Source organism: Tupaia chinensis, unplaced genomic scaffold (genome assembly GCF_000334495.1).
Source record: "Tupaia chinensis unplaced genomic scaffold, TupChi_1.0 Scaffold000377_2, whole genome shotgun sequence".
NCBI lineage: Eukaryota > Metazoa > Chordata > Mammalia > Scandentia > Tupaiidae > Tupaia > Tupaia belangeri.
In genome coordinates, this window is record NW_006159876.1 from 985,024 (window position 1) to 1,003,121 (window position 18,098).

General features: G+C 41.2%; 1 protein-coding gene across 1 annotated transcript in view; it reads right to left on the reverse strand.

The window, feature by feature from the left end:
- Nucleotides 1–18,098, reverse strand: part of PIAS1 (protein inhibitor of activated STAT 1) — a 157,804-nt gene that overhangs the window by 131,052 nt on the left and 8,654 nt on the right.

Here is an 18,098-nt window from a genome sequence, read left to right on the forward strand (position 1 = left end):
GTGACTTGCTTTCTCGCTTTCCCTTTCTCTCTCTCCATCTCTCTCTGTTCAAATTTTAAGAATAAATAAATGAAAATAAATAAATCTCTTTAAAAAAAAAAAAAAGATGAGTTACTTACACAAGTCTGAGGCCAAAAACCTACTTATTAGTATCCACTTTAACATATTCAGAATATTAACAAAAAAAGCAAATAAAAGTAACAATCTTAAAGTTACAAACAAGAAAAAAAATTAAAAAGCATAAAAATAAAAAAGTTAACTCTCATATCTGAGATAATTCATAAGCTAAGCAACAAAAGAAATAAATGATCTGTGCTTATAGTAAAAAAAAAAAAAAACTACCTTTTGTTGTCAGTACAAAATAAGAGTTTATCATAATCACTCAAAAAGAACAATGAATGGAAATTCATTTTGAATGTCATTCTTTAAACATGTAACTAATCAGAGGGCCAGCAGGTGGCATGGTGGTTAAAGTGTTAGACTTCCACATGGTTCATTGTGGTTTGAGTCCTGTACCTAACAGCTTAAAAACTGCACCAGGCCCATGTGCATGTATGCCCAAATCCCAGGAGAATGGAGAGAAGGGATTGCCACGTGCTCATCACTCTTAGGGGATGATATCTCATTTTACCTCTCACTGCCTCTCTGGAAAGTGCACATGCCCAATGGCAAAAATCTTAAAAAAAAAAAAGTAATCAAATTCCAGAGTATTTTTTCAAATATTCAGTGCAGCCAATGTTATTAAAAGTAAAAGTACAATTTCTGGGACCAGAAGTTGGCGTAATGGCTATGTTGCTGGACTCCCATGTAGTCGACCATGGTTCAAATCCCAGACCCGGTGGCTTAAAACTCATACTGGGCCTGCGTGCGTATATGCCCTAGATCCCTAGGGATTTCCTAGAGGGAAATGGAGGAGAAGGGATTACTGCATGGCCATCTCCCCTGGGGGGTGATTTCTCGCTTTCTGTCTCTCTGTCTCTGTCTTTCTGGTGAGCGCACGCGCCCTATAGCAAAAACCTCTCAAAAAAAAAAAAAAGTAAAAGCACAATTTCTTTTATTTTCTAAATTTAGAAGGCACATTTTTCCATTTGAAGATCAGAAACAGATAAATTCTGTGAAGGAAAAATAATACCTAACATTGAATCCTAAGTCTAAAATGAAAGAAAGGGGAAAGGGAGGAAGGGAAGGGAGGGATGGAGGGAGGGAGGGAGGGAGAGAGGGAAGGAGGACAGAAATAATAGTGTAAAATCCTTTTGAAATTCTGCTTAATAAATTACCATTTAATCCTCAAAGTTTCCCTAAAAACAACACTGCAGTATTTTTTCAGGGAAATGTAACTAAAGTTGTATTTTTAAATTTCAAAATATATTTAGAGTGTGTACATGTGTTTAATCTGCTAAGGACATGTACACTCAGACAGAGAAATCAAGGAGGCACTCCCATGGGCATGGTTACTCCTCAATACCTTCTCTTCCATTTCTCCCTCCTTTTGGGATTTTGGACACACACACACACACACACACACACACACACACACACACACACGGATGTTTCTCAAATACCAGGTCTGGGACTCAAACTACACAATCGGCCATATGGGATCCAGCCACCTTAACCACCACACAACCAATTGGTTCAAATTTATTTATTTTAGTAGTTAGCTGCCTAGACTTCACCAACGGAAATACCAAAAAGAAACCGAATACTAAGAAGCAATCCTATTAGGCTTCAAAATTATGAGGGCTCCAATTTAAATGACAGGGTCATCTAAATTAGTATTTCCAAACTAGATCCAGTGTTAACAGCTGTTTAGAGAAACAAGGTTCTGTGGGAAAACAAACTCAAGCAATTCAATATTCTATAGTTCCTAACCATGCCTTCCTTCTTCAAATCATATTAACACGTCAAAATCTAGTAGGAGAAACGTTTTGTCAATCGAACAGTGTGCAAATTTACTTGGTCACAAAAATAATTATCATTGTTTAATCTATTATCATCTCAATTCTTAGCACCTCACAGAAGAATTCGGGGGGTGAAATCTTCAAGTTTTGCAGCAGTTCCATTCTATGCCTGCTGTTCCAGCAAAATTATTTAAAGTACTCCCTCCTACTCCTAAAAATGTCCCCATTTGAATGATAAATTATATGTTCACTCTAGAACACCAGGGTGGAAAAACACATTGTAAAACATGTGAACTACTTTTACCAAATGTCAAGTTAACACAGTCATGTTACTGCATTCGGTTAAAATATTACATAGATGATATATTACAATCCCTTTTTGCAAATTTCTGAAGGAATTCTTCACTAGTAATCTTACATGGTGTGTATTTTCAAAATACTCTGGACAACAGGACTCTCCCTATCTGAACTCATAACCAAATGGATTTGGATAATGGATATTTGTAATTGCCGAGTTAAAAAGCCCATTATATCTAACTGTAAGAACAAAGAAACTCATGAAAACACTAAAGCAGTCCATAGAAGATTATGTTTAAAATTTTGAAGAGTTCTGTTTTTTATTTTTTAAACTATCCTAGGCCTTATGAGTTTCTCAGAATTCTCAACCTCACCTTCACTCAGCCCAGTCTTCCTGGGTGACCTCATCTATCTCATGAGTTCAAAATGCCAACTCTATAAGTTTCTAATTCCCAGATCTTCGTTTCCAGGCCAGCTTGTCTCCTGGGCTCCAAACCTATGTCTGCTAAAGACCTTTGTTTTATGCCACAGTACTCAACACGTCCAAATCTAATGCATCATCTTTCTCTCAAACCTTCCATCCACCTAACCATTTGTCCAAGCCAGAAACATCTACACCACCTTCTCCCTCACTCCACATCTATTAATCAAACACTCAATTCTTTCACCTTAAAATATCCAAGTCTTATTTCAGACTGCCATGATCTCTTCCTCAAATGTCTGCAAGAGACTTATTCTTCTTCCTGGCTCCTATACTGTCCTTTCCAAGTCATTCTCCCATCAGTGATCTTTTGAATATATAAGCTGACCATGACACACCTATGCTTAAACTGTTCACTGACTACCTAAAGCACTCAGGATAAAAGGCCAAATTTTTTAGCATACCCTAACATACACTTCATGATCCAGTCTCAGCCACTGCCATCAATCCCTTCATCAGCTCCTCCAGGTCTGAGATTCTTGCTGTTGTTTCAAAGACAAACGCTTTATCCTATACCAACCCATCTTTTTTCTAGCTAACTCCAATTCATTCAACACTCAGTTTAAGATGTCACCACCTTGGGCCACTCCCAATTTAGCAAATGTACCTGTACCCTATGTGCTCTCCTATGCTACATAGAGAGGTCCTGTTTACTTGAACATCCTCTACCAGAGCATACACTCTGAAGAGACTTTGTCTTATTCGATGTGAATTAACTGTAAGTAATGGTGGTCTGGCACCTGTCCTAATTATTATGAAATTGGTATTACAGACCTATTAGACATTATACATACTGGGATCAGCAGATGGCATAATGGTTATGCTGCTGGACTCCATGGTCAACTGTAGTTCGAGTCCCAGACCTGGCAGCTTAAAACACACCAGGTATGAATGCATGTGTGCCCAGAATCCCAAGAGGAGAATGGAGAAGAAGGGATTGCGGCATGGCCATGCCCCCGGGGGTGATTTCTCGCTTTCTGTCTCTCTGTCTCTCTCTGTCTTTCTGGTGAGCACAAGCGCCCTATAGCCAAAGTTAAAAAAAAAAAAAAGAAAGAAAAGAAAACATTTTAAATTGCAGGCAATGTAAGGATAAGGAGGAGATGGACATGTAATCAAAAAAATTAATCTGCCTGAAGACTAAATAAACTGAAGGTGAAAGTTAAATTTTAAGAGACCATGTTAGAGGTTGCTGCATTAATCCCAATATCAAATGGAGAGACTAAAATAGTGAGGGTGCTATTTGGGAACCAAAAGGAGGGATAATAATAAGAAAGGTACAAGAGTTGGATGTGGAGGAAGGAGGAAGTCTGTATTTCAGGAGGTTCAGAAATAGGGAAGCCTTTGTTGAGCACACAAAATAGGTCAGGTTTCCTTGGTACATGTTCTTACAGAATTCTGTCCTTTTCCTTTCTAGTACTTAGCACTGTTTCAGACTCTTCATAATCTCAATGTGGAAAATTCTGATAACAGCCTGGCCCCAACTTCCCAGAACTCTCATTACTCTTACAGATCTCCACAGATGGGTCTACCAGGTACCCCATAAAAATACTTCATTGTGGGACCAGCAGATGGCATAATGGTTATGTTGTTGGACTTCCACATTGTTGAATGCAGTTCAAGTCCCAGACCCACCAGCTTGAAACTCATGCCAGGCGCATATGTATGCATGCCCAAAATCTCGAGAGAATATGTTCAAAAATCTCGAGGAGAATAGAGAAGGGTCTGCAGCATGGCCTTCTCCCCTTCTGGGGGCAGATTTCTCATTTGCTGTCTTTTGTTATGTCTCTCCAGTGACTACATGCACCTACAGCGAGTACATGTGCCCTGCAGCAAACATCTAACAATAAGAAAACTTCACTGTTTTCTCTCCTTATGTCAGTTCATGCTATTTCCTCTGATCAAAAGAACCTCCTAGTAATCACCAACTTTCAAGTCTTCTCCTTTAAGGGTCTCAGTTTGAAATAAGCTTAGTTAAGTGATAGCTTCCTCTTATGAACACTTTTAACTATTTACATAATTATTTTTATGGTTTCTTACTACATATTCTTTTTTTTTTTTTTGGAGAGATTTTCACTGTAGGGCGCGTGCGCTCGCCAGACAGACAGAGAGAGACATAGAGACAGAAAGCGAGAAATCACCCCCCCTGGGGGGATGGTCACGCCGCAATCCCTTCTCCTCCATTCTCCTCTCGGGATCTTGGGCACGCACGCACACGCGCCTGGCGTGAGTTTTAAGCCACCGGGTCCGGGACACGAACCGCGGTCAACTACGTGGGAGTCCAGCGACATAGCCATTACGCTAACTGCTGGTTCCCTTACTACATATTCTTTTATGTTGTTTTCTATTACAGGTTTTTATATCTCTCTCTCCTCCACAGGAACCAGCCAAACTCCCTGAGGTTAGTTATGGAGCAGCCGGACGGAGAGGGATGTGGAGGGGTAAGGAGAAAAGAAATAAATTCCAAAACAAAGACTATCAGAAGAGAAAGTACCAAGGAACTCAATGAAAATAAGACTAAAAAATGTCTACTTTATCTCCCAAAGTGTTCTTATACTGGGTTCTACAGACCCATACAGATGCCTTCCCTCCTAATTCCCACAGTACTTACTTCTAATATCTCTAGGATAAAGTGCGAAGAAAATGTAAATTGCAGGTGCAAGCTACCTACATAATTTAAAATTTTTAATTTAAATTTTTAAGTTTTCCAATAACCACATTTTTAGAAGTAAAAAGCAGGCAAAATAAATTTTACTATGTTTACTTAACCCAATAAACACAAAATATTATCATTTCAGCATGTAATCAATGTAAAACAGTTAGTAATGGTTTATTCTCCATTCTTCTCATATCATGTCTTCGAAATCCAGTAAGTATTTGACACTTACAGCGAATCTCAATTAGGAATTAGGACTAGTGCTCGAGTGCGCAATAACCACAGATAACGAGTGGCTACGGTACTGGCCAGCGCACCTCTAGGACACCTCTATCATCTCCTCAAGGTTTAGTACCTGCCTCAGTCATCCAGGCTCCAACTTAACTCTTCATGACCCTCCACCTTAGCCATCCACACCCATGGCCACATCCTAGACTCTTCCACCAGAACCTGTAGCACCTCAAAAACCACTACTCCAAGCACTCTATTTTCTACCTACAATCCATCTATCCTTACTGCAACAATTCTACTTCATAAAGGTCTCTAATTCAGTGGTGTTATCACCCTTTATCCATCAGCCCCTTACAGGACCAAGTTTAATAAGGCTCCAAAGTCTGTCATTAAACATTCCTTTGCAAAATTCCCTTGCCTCTACGCCTAGAACAGTCAAGGGGCCCCCACTTTTCCAAGAGCAAACAATGCATTCACTCTGGCAGACATATGCTACTACACGTCCATAATCGCCAATCTCAATGGGCATGGGCATCCCACTGAACTTCCCACAGTAACTGTACCCTGTATTTTTAGTAGCTCTTCCCTTATTTCCTTTCTCTAAAAAGTACCTTTAGGAAATATATATAAAAGGAATGACTATTTGACTTTAACACAGTACTTGGCACATTCACTTTTTGTTTTTTTTTTGGGTTTTTTTTTGTATGTTTGTTTTTGAGAGGTTTTTGCTATAGGGCACATGTGCTCGCCAGAAAGACTGAGAGACAGCAAGCGAGACATCACCTCCTGGAGGGACGGCGACACCGCAATCCCTTCTCCTCCATTCTCCTCTCAGGATCTTGGGCACGCACACACACATGCCAGGCATGAGTTTAAGCCACCGGGTCTGGGACTCAAACTGCAGTTAACTACATAGAAGTCCAGCAACACAGCCATTATGCCAACTGCTGGTCCCACACATATAACCATATAAAGTATAACATAGACTTCAGAGGCTTATACTTCTGCTAAAAAGCTGTACTTTCCTCCTAACTCTGATGATTCACCTTCTTCTTGGATTACAGCATGGACACATATAATCTCAGCATTTTTTAAGACTTAACCAAATGTAGATCACTGTGACAACTAACTTAAGTCCCTTCCCCTTCCTTATATCATCGGACATAATTACTAGATTCTTTAAACATGTGTATTTGCCAATTACACATACTCCAAGGCTTAAGAACCACACTGCGGGAACCAGCAGTTAGCGTAATGGCTATGTTGTTGGACTCCCAGTTGACCGCAGTTCGCGTCCTGGACCCGGTGGCTTAAAACTCACGCCGGGCACGTGTGCGTGCGTGCCCAAGATCCCGAGAGGAGAACGGAGGAGAAGGGATTGCGGCGTGACCATCCCCCCTGAGGGGTGATTTCTCGCTTTCTGTCTCTATGTCTTTCTCTGTATGTTTGGCGAGCGCACGTGCCCTATAGCGAAAACCTCTCCAAAAAAAAAAAAGAACCACACTGCGTGTTGGGCCGGCAGGTGGCGTGGTGGTCAGGCACAAGTCTAAACATGTGAAAATTAAATAAAACCTACATATTCATAGGTGGGACACCTTTATCCCGACTGTTCCTCTAATACCAGTAACCCAGTAACCACCCTCAACAGGAGACTAAGAGAATTCTCCTCTGGGAAATGGACAGCCCCAGACCTACTCACACAAGGAAAAATATTAGTATGAACCATTTCTGGGACTATTCAAATTCAGGAATAAAGACCATCAGCATTATAGAAGTCATGTTCTTTCCCCTAAGTATCTTGCCTCAGCTATCTGGGTAAGTGAATTGAGATTACAGGCATGTGCCACCCTTCCTCATCTCTTCAGGCCTGCAGAGAAGGGAACACAGGTCCCCACGTAGTCTTGGCCTGCCAAGTAGTAGTGCCTACTAGCTCACACTACTACAGCTCAGTCTAAACTTTAAAAATCTTTAAGATGGGACTAGCAGTTAGCATAATGGTTATGTCGCTGGACTCCCACATAGTCGACAGCAGTTCGAGCCCCGGACCTGGTGGCTTAAACTCACGCCGGGCGCGTGTGCTTGCGTGCCCAAGATCCCGAAAGGAAAATGGAGGAGAAGGGATTGTGGCGTGGTCATCCCCCCTGGGGGGTGATTTCTCGCTTTCTGTCTCTCTGTTTCTCTCTGTCTGTCTGGTGAGCGCATGCACCCTATAGCAAAAACCTCTCCAAAAAAAAAAAAAAACTTTAAGATGCTACTTTATTTTGAAACCACGTTAGGATAAATTTTATGACAAAAATACTCCTTTTCCAGTCTTACTTTGACACCCTGGAGAAAGATGCTTACCAACAAAAGCCAAAGTTTGTCCACATCTCACGCTAAAGAAACGTAAGAAGAAACAGAGAAATATTCAGTGTCTTATAACCTCTAGGTCCTGTTTCGCATTTATTCCACAGAGAGAAAGGAAAACAAAATAAGCACAATGCAAATCAATCACAGATATTTGGTAAGGGCTAAACTCTGTTGGAGAGGAAATTATTGGCTAAAATTAGGTTAGGGACATCTGTGTGAATTTTTCATTTATCCATGCAATTCTAATTCCTAACTACAGAAAGAGGCAACCATGGGTGGAAACAAAGTCTTATAACAATAAAAGTTGTACATTTCTCACACTGATTAAAAGTATTTCAGGCACATTCACTCGGTGCAATGCAAGCTATCCTACAGAAATGCAGGACTTAATAAAGCAGCTTTTACTTAACTTGCCTGGTAAACAGATTAATACGTCTAAAGCATTTTTTCCTTAAATTTTAAAAATACTATCGGTGAATAAATGCATGGGATAGTTTCATTTTAAACTATAAACTCATGGGAACCAGCAAGTGGCATAATGGTTATGTCTCTGGACCCCCATACAGTTGACTATTGTTTGAGTCCTGGACTTGGCGGTTTAAAACTCATACAAGGCATATGTGCATGTATGCCCAAAATCCCAAGAGGAGAAGGGAGAAGGGACTCCACTGGCATGGCCTTCCCCAGGTTGGGGTGATTTCTCACTTTCTGTGTCTGTCACTTTTTGTCGCTCCAGTAAAGGCATGCATCCTATAGCAAGTATCTCTCTAAAAAAAAAAAAAAAAAAAAAAAAAATTATAAGGGACCAGCAGTTAGCGTAATGGCTATATCACTGGACTCCCATGCAGTCGACCATGGTTTGAGTCCCAGGCCTGGTGGCTTAAACTGACGCCGGGCACATGTGCGTGTGAGCCCAAAATCCAGAGAGGAGGATGGAGAAGGAATTGTGACGTGGGCATACCCCGAGGGGTGATTTCTCGCTTTCTGTCTCTCTATCTCTCTCTGCCTTTCTGGAGAGCGCATGCACCCTATAGCAAAAACCTCTCAAAAAAAAATTATAAGCTATATACTGTGACTTTCACATTTTAAAAATATTCAGAGGTCAGCTGTTAGCATGGTAGTTAAGGTGGCTGGATCCCACATGGCCAGCTGTGTGTTTCAAGTCCCAGACCCAGCAGTGTGAAAAAAAAAAAATACTCGATGTGTGTGCTTGTATGCTCAAAATCCCAAGAGCAGAAATGGAGAAAAAGGGATTGTGGCATGGCCATCCTCCATGGGAGGCGCTTTCTCACATTCCCTCTCTCTCTCTCTCTCCAGTGAGCACAAATGTCCTGCAGCAAATAAAAATAATAATAATAATAAAGTTCAAGCTGGCCCCATAGCACAGCATTTAAGCACAGTGCATTGGGAGCTGGATCCCACATGGCCAACCACAGTTTAAGTCCCAGCTCCACTGCCTTTGAAAACAACAGGCCACTGTGTGTGTGTGCCCAAATCCTGATGGGATGCAGACACAGAGGGAAAAGGAATATGTCATTACAGGTACTTTCTGTCTCTCTCTGAAGAGCATGCCCTCTGGCAATTGAAAAAAAAAAAAAGAAAAAACCAGGGGCCAGCAGGTGGCATGGTGGTTAAGGGGCACTGGATTCCTATATGTCTGACTGCAGTTTGAGTCCCAGATCTGGTGGCTTGCTTTCTTACTTCCCTCTCTCTTTCACTCTGTCCCTCTCAGGTTAAATAAAAAACTAAAATAATAATAAGAAAAAAACAACAAACTTAAAATGAATGTTCAGACCAACCCTGTGACCTGGTGTTTAAGGAAGCCAGATCTCACAAGGCAGACCATAAAGTTCAAATTCCAGCCCCAGCAGGCCCCAGATCCCAGCAGGTGAAATAGTCTAGAGAAATGAAGGAAAACGGACTGTAGCATGACCATACCCTATCGGAGGGAGTGTTTTCTCTCCCTCTGTGAAGCACATACCCCCTCTAGCAAATTAAAAACGAAAGAAAAGAAATACAGAAAGAAAGAAAAAAAAGTACCATGTTCCTACCCAAATGTGATTTCTGTCTCCACAACTTCAGGGAATCTGAATGTCTGAAGTGGCTGTGTGTGGGTGCATGTATGTGTGCGTGCTGTTTTAATACTGAAGTGGACAATGAGATGTAAAGGAAACAATAATTACAATGACTGATATTCAAACCTGTACATGCTTCTTTCTCCATGTAACCTGCGGAGGACCTTCATTTCTAACATTTAGAAATGTTTTGAGATTCTTGGGGCCGGCAGATAGCATGGTGATTAAGGGCGCTGGACTCCAACATGGCAGACCACAGTTCAAGCCCTGGGCCTGGGGGCTTGCTTCCTCACTTTCCCTTTCCCTTTCTCTGTCTCTGTCTCTCTCTTACTGTGTCCCTCTCTGGTCAAATTAAAATAAGTAAATAAGTAAAAGTTAAATAATTTTTTTTTTTTAAAAAAAGAAGGTCCAGCAGGTGGCATGGTGGTTAAAGTGCTAGACACTCCCACATGGCTGACCACGGTTCAAGTCCTGGACCTGGGGGCTTGCTTTCTCACTTTCTCTGTCTCTCTGGTCAAATTAAAATAAATGAATGAATAAATAATAAATATTTTTAAAAAAGAAAGAAATGTTTTAAGATTCTGATCCCAAAGTGAATAAATAAAATTGCTGATGGTCGTGAAACACCAGAGGGAATGTGGTTCAAAGAGACGTGAGAAGCTAAGGAAAACATAGCTTGATCTTAGTTTGTACCTTACAACTTATTTAATAAATAGATGCCCAGCCAAACTGAGTGCATGCACTTGAAGTATTGTAGGCTATTTTTCTATTTTGTCATTTTGTTATTTCTTTTAAGTCACAATATCCTAGGAAATAGTGAATTACACCTAGATTGGCTTTTTATAGAGAAGTCATAGTACTCTGTCAAAACACTCGCTTCCAGGACAGCCAGTAGTATGGGAGGTTAAGGTGGTTGGAACCCACATGGCCAACTGCAAAGTCCGTATGCATGTGTGCCCAAAATCCCATGATGAGAGAGGATAATGGCATGACCATTCTCTGTTGAGAGGGGGGTGCTTTCTCATTCTCCCTCTCTCTCTCTCCAGGGAGCACCTGTACCTTCAGGCAAATTAAAAAATAAAAAAATAAAAGAGGAGTAGGGAAGAGCCAGAAGGTAGTATAGTAGTTAAAACATTAGATTCCCACAGTTCAAACCCCAGACTTGGCAGCCTGAAGATCACAGTGGGTGTGTATGCAGGCAATGCTCAAAATCCTAAGAGGAAAAAAGAAAAAGGGTTGTGGCGTGGCCATCTCTCCTGGGTTTGATTTTTCACTTTCCCTCTCTGTCCCAGACCTGGTGGCTTGAAAATCATGCTTAAGCTGTGTGCAAGCGTGCCCAGAATCTCAGGAGGAGAATGGAGAAGAAGGGACTGCAGTGTGGCCATAGCGCCATAACAACAACAAAACACTTGCTTCTATTTTCAAAAACAAAAATAATTGATTACAAAAAAAAAAAAGAAAACATCTCTGTCTAGTTTAATAAAGACAGTCTGATTCTCCTATCTACTTCCACACTTGATCTCCTATATTAGGTTATTTTGGTTAAAGGATATGAAGAAAACCCAGTTTACACAGCTATGTAGTTGGGAAAAGATGGAATATTTTTATTAAAATACTTCATGTTGGCCTTTTGAGATAACTTCGGATATTCTTTGATCCTTCACCAAAACTCAGCGAATGGCAGTTTCTTAAAGGTTGCGGCAATATGGAATCGGAAACCAAGTCAATAAACATCTCCCACTCTGATACACTGAGATTAATTTGTCTAGCTTACATTTCCAGTGGGTTGTTTTTACCCATGCTGCTTTTGTAACATCGTATACTAGTTACTCGGAAAACATTCACTGAACTGTGTAGTTCTTCCAAATGTTGGCACTATACAGATTCAACAAAACACATATATTAATTAGAAATACTTAATTAACAAGGATCTTACTTAAAAAGTCAAGTCTGCCCTATATCTGCCCTTTATCCATGAGTTCTGCAGGTGGGGGGAATTCAACAACTAAAGATTGGAAGTGTTACTGTTGCTACCTGTACTGCTAGTTAGGCCTACTGTGGTTGCTTCTGTACAAACATCATCCCTGTTGTCATTATCCCCTGAAGAATACAGTATACCAGCTACTTACATAACATTTACACTGTATTGGTTATTACCGACTGAATGTCCCTTATCTGAAATGTTTGTTTCAAATTTCAGGTATCTGAGGGGATTCTGCAGTACATGCATATAAATAGCTTTCTTGGTGATGGGACCCAAGTCTAAATACAAAGTTCATTTACGTTTTACTACCCCTTGTACACCTTGTCTAAAGTAATCTTACTCATCATTTGTGCATTGCACATTTTTGTTTGTTTGCTTGCTTCTTAATTTACCAGAAAGCACATGCATTCCCTAGAGAGAGAAAGGGAAAGTGAGAAAGTACCCTCCATTGAGAATGGTCAGGCTACAATCCCTTCTCCTCCATCTCTCTCCCCTTTTGGGACTGTGGGTATACGCACCCTCCCAAAACCATGCAGTCAGCCAAGTGGGATCCAGTTGCCTTAACCACCACACTACAGGCTGGCCCACACTGCAGCATTTTGACTGAGACTTGTTTCATGAGATCAAGTATGAAATGTTCTACTTGTGGCATCATGTTAATAAATTTCAGATTTGGGAGCACTTCAGATTTAGGATTTTTGGGATTAGGGATATTCAACCTGTATAAGGAAGTAATCAAGAGACTATTTAAGGTATATGAGAAGATGGGGCCAGCAGGTGGCATGGTGGTTATCTCTTTCTCTCTCTCTTACCTGTCCCTCTCTGGTCAAATTAAAATAAATAAATAAATAAAGTTGAAGAATTATTTTTAAAATTAAAAAAAAATAAGTGTATCAGTGGATATGCAAAGGTTATATGGAAATACTAAGCCATTTTATACAAAAGGAAGTTGAGCTTTCACAGATTTTGATATTGAGGGATTTGTCCTAGACCCAGTCTTCCGTGGATAGCCAGAGGTAACTCATTTTGGGAAAACATCAAGCTCACAGTAGCAAATACAAGTCTTCAAAATTCTATTTTCATTTAAAAGCTTAAATTTTATCATTAGCAACAAATATTATCAGTGTTTTCCTTGCAATGATGTGCTCACTTTATCTTCAAACAAATACATGCCAAACAAACATGCCAAGTACCCAAGACTATACTTTGTCAGCCGTACTTTGTCAGCCATTCTTTCAAGTAAAAAGCAGTATTCTAATAAGAAAGCAGCTAGCTCACAACCTAAAAAACTGCGCAAACTTCTCCCCTAAATCAACCTCGGATTTACTATTCAATAAAAACACATTACAGGTACATTTTATTTTATCATACAAAATATATTTTTAAATGTACTCAAGGATTGAGATAAAAAGTTAGTGTTTTCTGCTTCATCAAGGGCATCAAGTGTAACTGTAATTTATTTTTTAAATCCAAGTGCATGGTGATGAAGAATATAACCATTAGTAAAATTTAGAGCCTTTTATCTTAATTCATGCTAAGGCACCAGCAGTTTTACCTGCCACTGATTTCTGGAAATGTTAATATATCAAATAATGCCTTACTATTATCAGAAAAATAATTAAGACCTGCAGGACTCTGAGAGTCTGGGGAACCCACAGGAGTCTGAGAAACAGACTTTTAGACCACTGTAATAGCTGATGCATTATTTCTACAATTAAAAACAAAATTTTTAGAAAATATTCCATTATAACAAAAGTTTAAACATACACATACATTCAAACCACCAATAGCCCAGAACCTTACAAGTGATAGGAAGTGAAATACATAATGAATAACAGAATATGAGAGATACTTCTTGAATAAATAACAGTTACCAAGTACCAACTGTAAACCAGGTTTTGAGCTAGCTGCCTCTACATTCCCTTTTTTTTGTGTAACTTATAGAGGCCCACAGACCAGAATGGTAATTTAACACATGAGAGAAAAAAACTTTTACTCTGAAATCTTTTGATCTAGACCAACATGACTGCAAGAAAAAGTCTTAAAATTCACCATAATGTACAAGATAGCATGTTATATTCTATTTTAAGCACTATGCCATGAAGCTAAAAACAGGCTTGCTTACATTCAGAAACACAAAATGAATTGCTTTGACTGTGCACTGCCAGAAGCCCATAAGGAGGCTGCATTCCATTTCTCCTCAAGCCAAACAACCCTCACCTGTTATGTTTTCATTTCTAGTTGTATGTGAAACTTCAGCAGTAATGCTGTAGAGGTTATACTAAACGCGGTAATTATTTTTAAAGTATAGCAAAAACATTAAAATAGGGGCCAGCAGGTGACATAGGGGCCAGGTTGTGGCTCTAGACTCCCACATGGCTAACAACAGTTCTAGTCCCAGACCCAGAGGCTTAAAACACACCAGGATAGGGACCAGCAGGTGGTGTGGTGGTTAACGCGCTGGATACTCCCATATGGCCAACTACAATTTGGGTTCCAGATCTGGTGGCTTGCCTTCTCACTTTCTCTCTTTGTCTCTCTCTGGTGAAATTAAAGTAAATGAATAAATAAATTTTTAAAAAATAATAATAATAAATAAAATAAATAATTTAAACAAAAAACACACCAGGCATGTGTGCGTACATGCCCAAAATCCTGAGAGGAGAATGGAAGAGAAAAGACTGTGGCGTGGCCATCCCCCTTGAGGGACGGGGGTTTCTTACTTTCTCTCTGTCTCTGTGTCTGCACTGAACGCCCTATAGCAAAAATCTCTCTTAAGAACATAAATAAAAATAATTTTTAACCATGTACATGATATATTCAAGTAAACCAAAAATATACGTGAAATATTACGGACTGTTAGAAAGAGTAAGACCATCTCATTTGTGGGCATGTTTTTAGAGAATTATTTAATTTTATTTATTTATTTATTTTTATTTGCTATAGGGTACATGCACTCACCAGAGAAAACAGAGACAGAGGGAACCAGCAGTTAGCGTAATGGCTATGTCGCTGGACTCCCACGTAGTCGACCACGGTTTACATCCCAGACCCAGTGGCTTAAAACGCACACCGGGCGCATGTGCGTGCATGCCCAAGATCCTGAGAGGAGAATGGAGGAGAAGGGATTGCAGCATGGCCATCCCCCCTGGGGGGTGATATCTTGCTTTCTGTCTCTCTGTCTCTCTCTGCCTGGTGAGTGCATGCGCCCTATAGAAGAAAGAGAGAAAAACTGAGAAAGCAAGCCACCATGTCTGGGACTTGAATCGCAGTCAACCATGTAGGAGTCTGCACTCCAAGCACCACACCACCTGCTGGCCCGAGTATTCAGCCCGTGGGAGTCCAGTGCCTTAACCACGACACCACCTGCTAACCCCATAGATTCTTTTTTTTTTTTTTAATTATTTTATTTAACTTATTTTTAATTTATTTGTTTATTTTAGAAGGACGGAGAGAGAGAAAAAGAGGAAAAGTAAGAAAGCAAGCTGCCAGGTTCAGGACTTGAACTGTGGTCGGCCATGTGGGAGGGATTCCAGCATCCTTAACCATCACACTATCTGCTAGCCCTAGCCACGTAGATTCTTTTTTTTTTTTTTTTTTTTTGAGGGTTTTTGCTTAAGGGGGCTGCGGTCCCAAGACAGAGAGAGACATAGAAACAGAAAGCGAGAAATCACCCCCCAGGGGAATGGTCATGCCGCAATCCCTTCTCCTCCATTCTCCTCTCGGGATCTTGGGCACGTGCACACACACGCCCGGCGTGAGATTTAAGTCACTGGGTCCGGTACGTGAACTGCGGTCGACTACGTGGGAGTCCAGCGACATAGCCATTACGCTAACTGCTGGTTCCCGCCACGTAGATTCTTAATATATATTGTTAAGTGAAAAAAGAATGCTGTGGGCCAACTAGGTGGCATGATGGTTAGAGCAGCAGATTCCCCATGACTAACTGAAAAACACCAAGCATATGTGTCCAAAATTCTGAGAGAAAATTAGAAGATATTGTGATGTGGTTATCCCCCAGGAGGGTGCTTTCTCACTAACCCACCCGCCATGTCCCTGCAAGCACACAAATCCTTTAGCAAACTGAAAGAAAGAAAAGCAAATTGAGGGAGAGGGACCAGCAGTTAGCCTAATAGCCATGTCACTGGACTCCCATGTAGTCGCCCGCCATTCGAGTCCAGGACCTGGTGGCTTAAACTCACGCCAGGCGGGGGTGCGTGACCAAGATCCTGAGAGGAGAACAGAAGAGAAGGGATTCAGGCGTGGCAGTCTCCCTGGGGGGTGATTTCTCACTTTCTGTCTCTCTGACTCTCTCTTTCTGGCAAGCGCATGCACTCTATAGCAAAAACCTCTCAAAAAAAAGAAAGAAAGAAAGAAAAGCAAATTGAAGGATATTATGTGTAGTATGATGCCACTCATGTTTTGGAAAAGATATTTGTGTACATGCTAATTAACTTAAATATTTACTGAGTTCTGAATTGGATACACACACACACACACACACACACACACAATAAATTACAAATACTGGATCTTTGCATAGAAAAATACATCTTGACATTTCTGACAACCTAATATTACACAGACATACATACACATTTAAAGGTTCATTCAGGAAAAAAAAAAATGTAAATGCCAGACAAAATCCCCACATATTATGCAATACTATTTACACGAATTTTCCAAAATAGGCAAATCCATATATACAGAAAGTAAATTAGGAGTTGTCTACAGCTGGAGGTGAGGAGAAGTGGGGGGATGGGTGTGATGTCTAAAAGATGCTATGTCACTGGACTCCCACGTAGTTGACCGCGGTTCGCGTCCCGGACCCGGTGGCTTAAAACTCACGCCAGGCGCGTGTGCGTGCGTGCCCAAGATCCCGAGAGAATGGAGAAGGGATTGCGGCGTGGCCATCCCCCCTGGGGGGTGATTTCTCGCTTTCTGTCTCTATGTCTCTCTCTGCCTGCCTGGAGAGCGCATGCGCCCTATAGCAAAAACCTCTCAAAAAAAAAAGTAAAAGATGCAGTTTCTTTGTGAGGTGAGAAAAATATTCTAGAACTGATTGTAGTAATGGTTGACAACTGTGAATATACCAACAACAATTTATTGTGTTCTTTATTTTTCTACTTCTTTTCTTTATTTACGATAGAGTATGTATGCACACATGTGAGAACAAGTTAAGAGAAAGAGAGAAGCACCCTCCACACGGTCTGGTCATGTTGATCCCCTTCTCCCAAACCTCCAGCCTTCTGGACCTTGGGCACTCTTACACATGCCCAAGCATTTCAGGGCTACCTGGCAGGAACCTGAACCACAGTTGCCATATAGGATATGGTTCCTCAAGACCAGCAGATGACGTAATGGCAACGACACTGGACTACCATGTAGTGAACTGTGGTTCGAGTCCTGAACCTGGTTGCTTAAACTCATACCGGGCCAGGCAAGATCCCAAGAGGAGAATGGAGAAGGGACTGCTGTGTGGCCATCCCCGTCCCCCGGGGTCGTGACTTCCCGCTTTCTGTCCCTCTGTCTCTCTCTTTCTGGTGAGTGCACGCGCCCTATAACAAAAACCTCTCCCCCCTCCCCAAAAAAAGATATGGTTCCTCTTCAGTAGTGTGTTTCTGCAGTGCCACCTTCAACAGGTGAACTATATGGCATGTACGTGACTATAGCTCAATAAAGCCATTAAGACTCAATCTGTGGACCAGCAGTTAGCATAATGGCTATGTCGCTGGACTCCCATGTTGTCGACCACAGTTCGAGTCCCAGACCCAGCAGCTTGAACTCAAGTCAGGTGCGTGTGGGTGTGTGCCCAAGATCCCGAGAGGAGAATGGAGGAGAAGGGATTGCAGCGTGGCCATCCCCCCTGGGGGGTGATTTCTCGCTTTTTGTCTCTCTGTCTCTCTCTGTCTTTCTGGCGAGCGCACGTGCCCTATAGCAAAAAACCTCTCCAAAAAAAAAAGACCCAGTCTGATGGCACAGACAACACAAACTCAACTGCGGTGCCAGAAGCTAATGGCCACTGCAAGTGTGACCCAGGGTCAGCCTGAAAAAGAGTGGGCACGTCCATATACACCAAACTGGAGGACGGGGGAGAAGGCGGTCACGGAGCGATGAGATCCTGCTG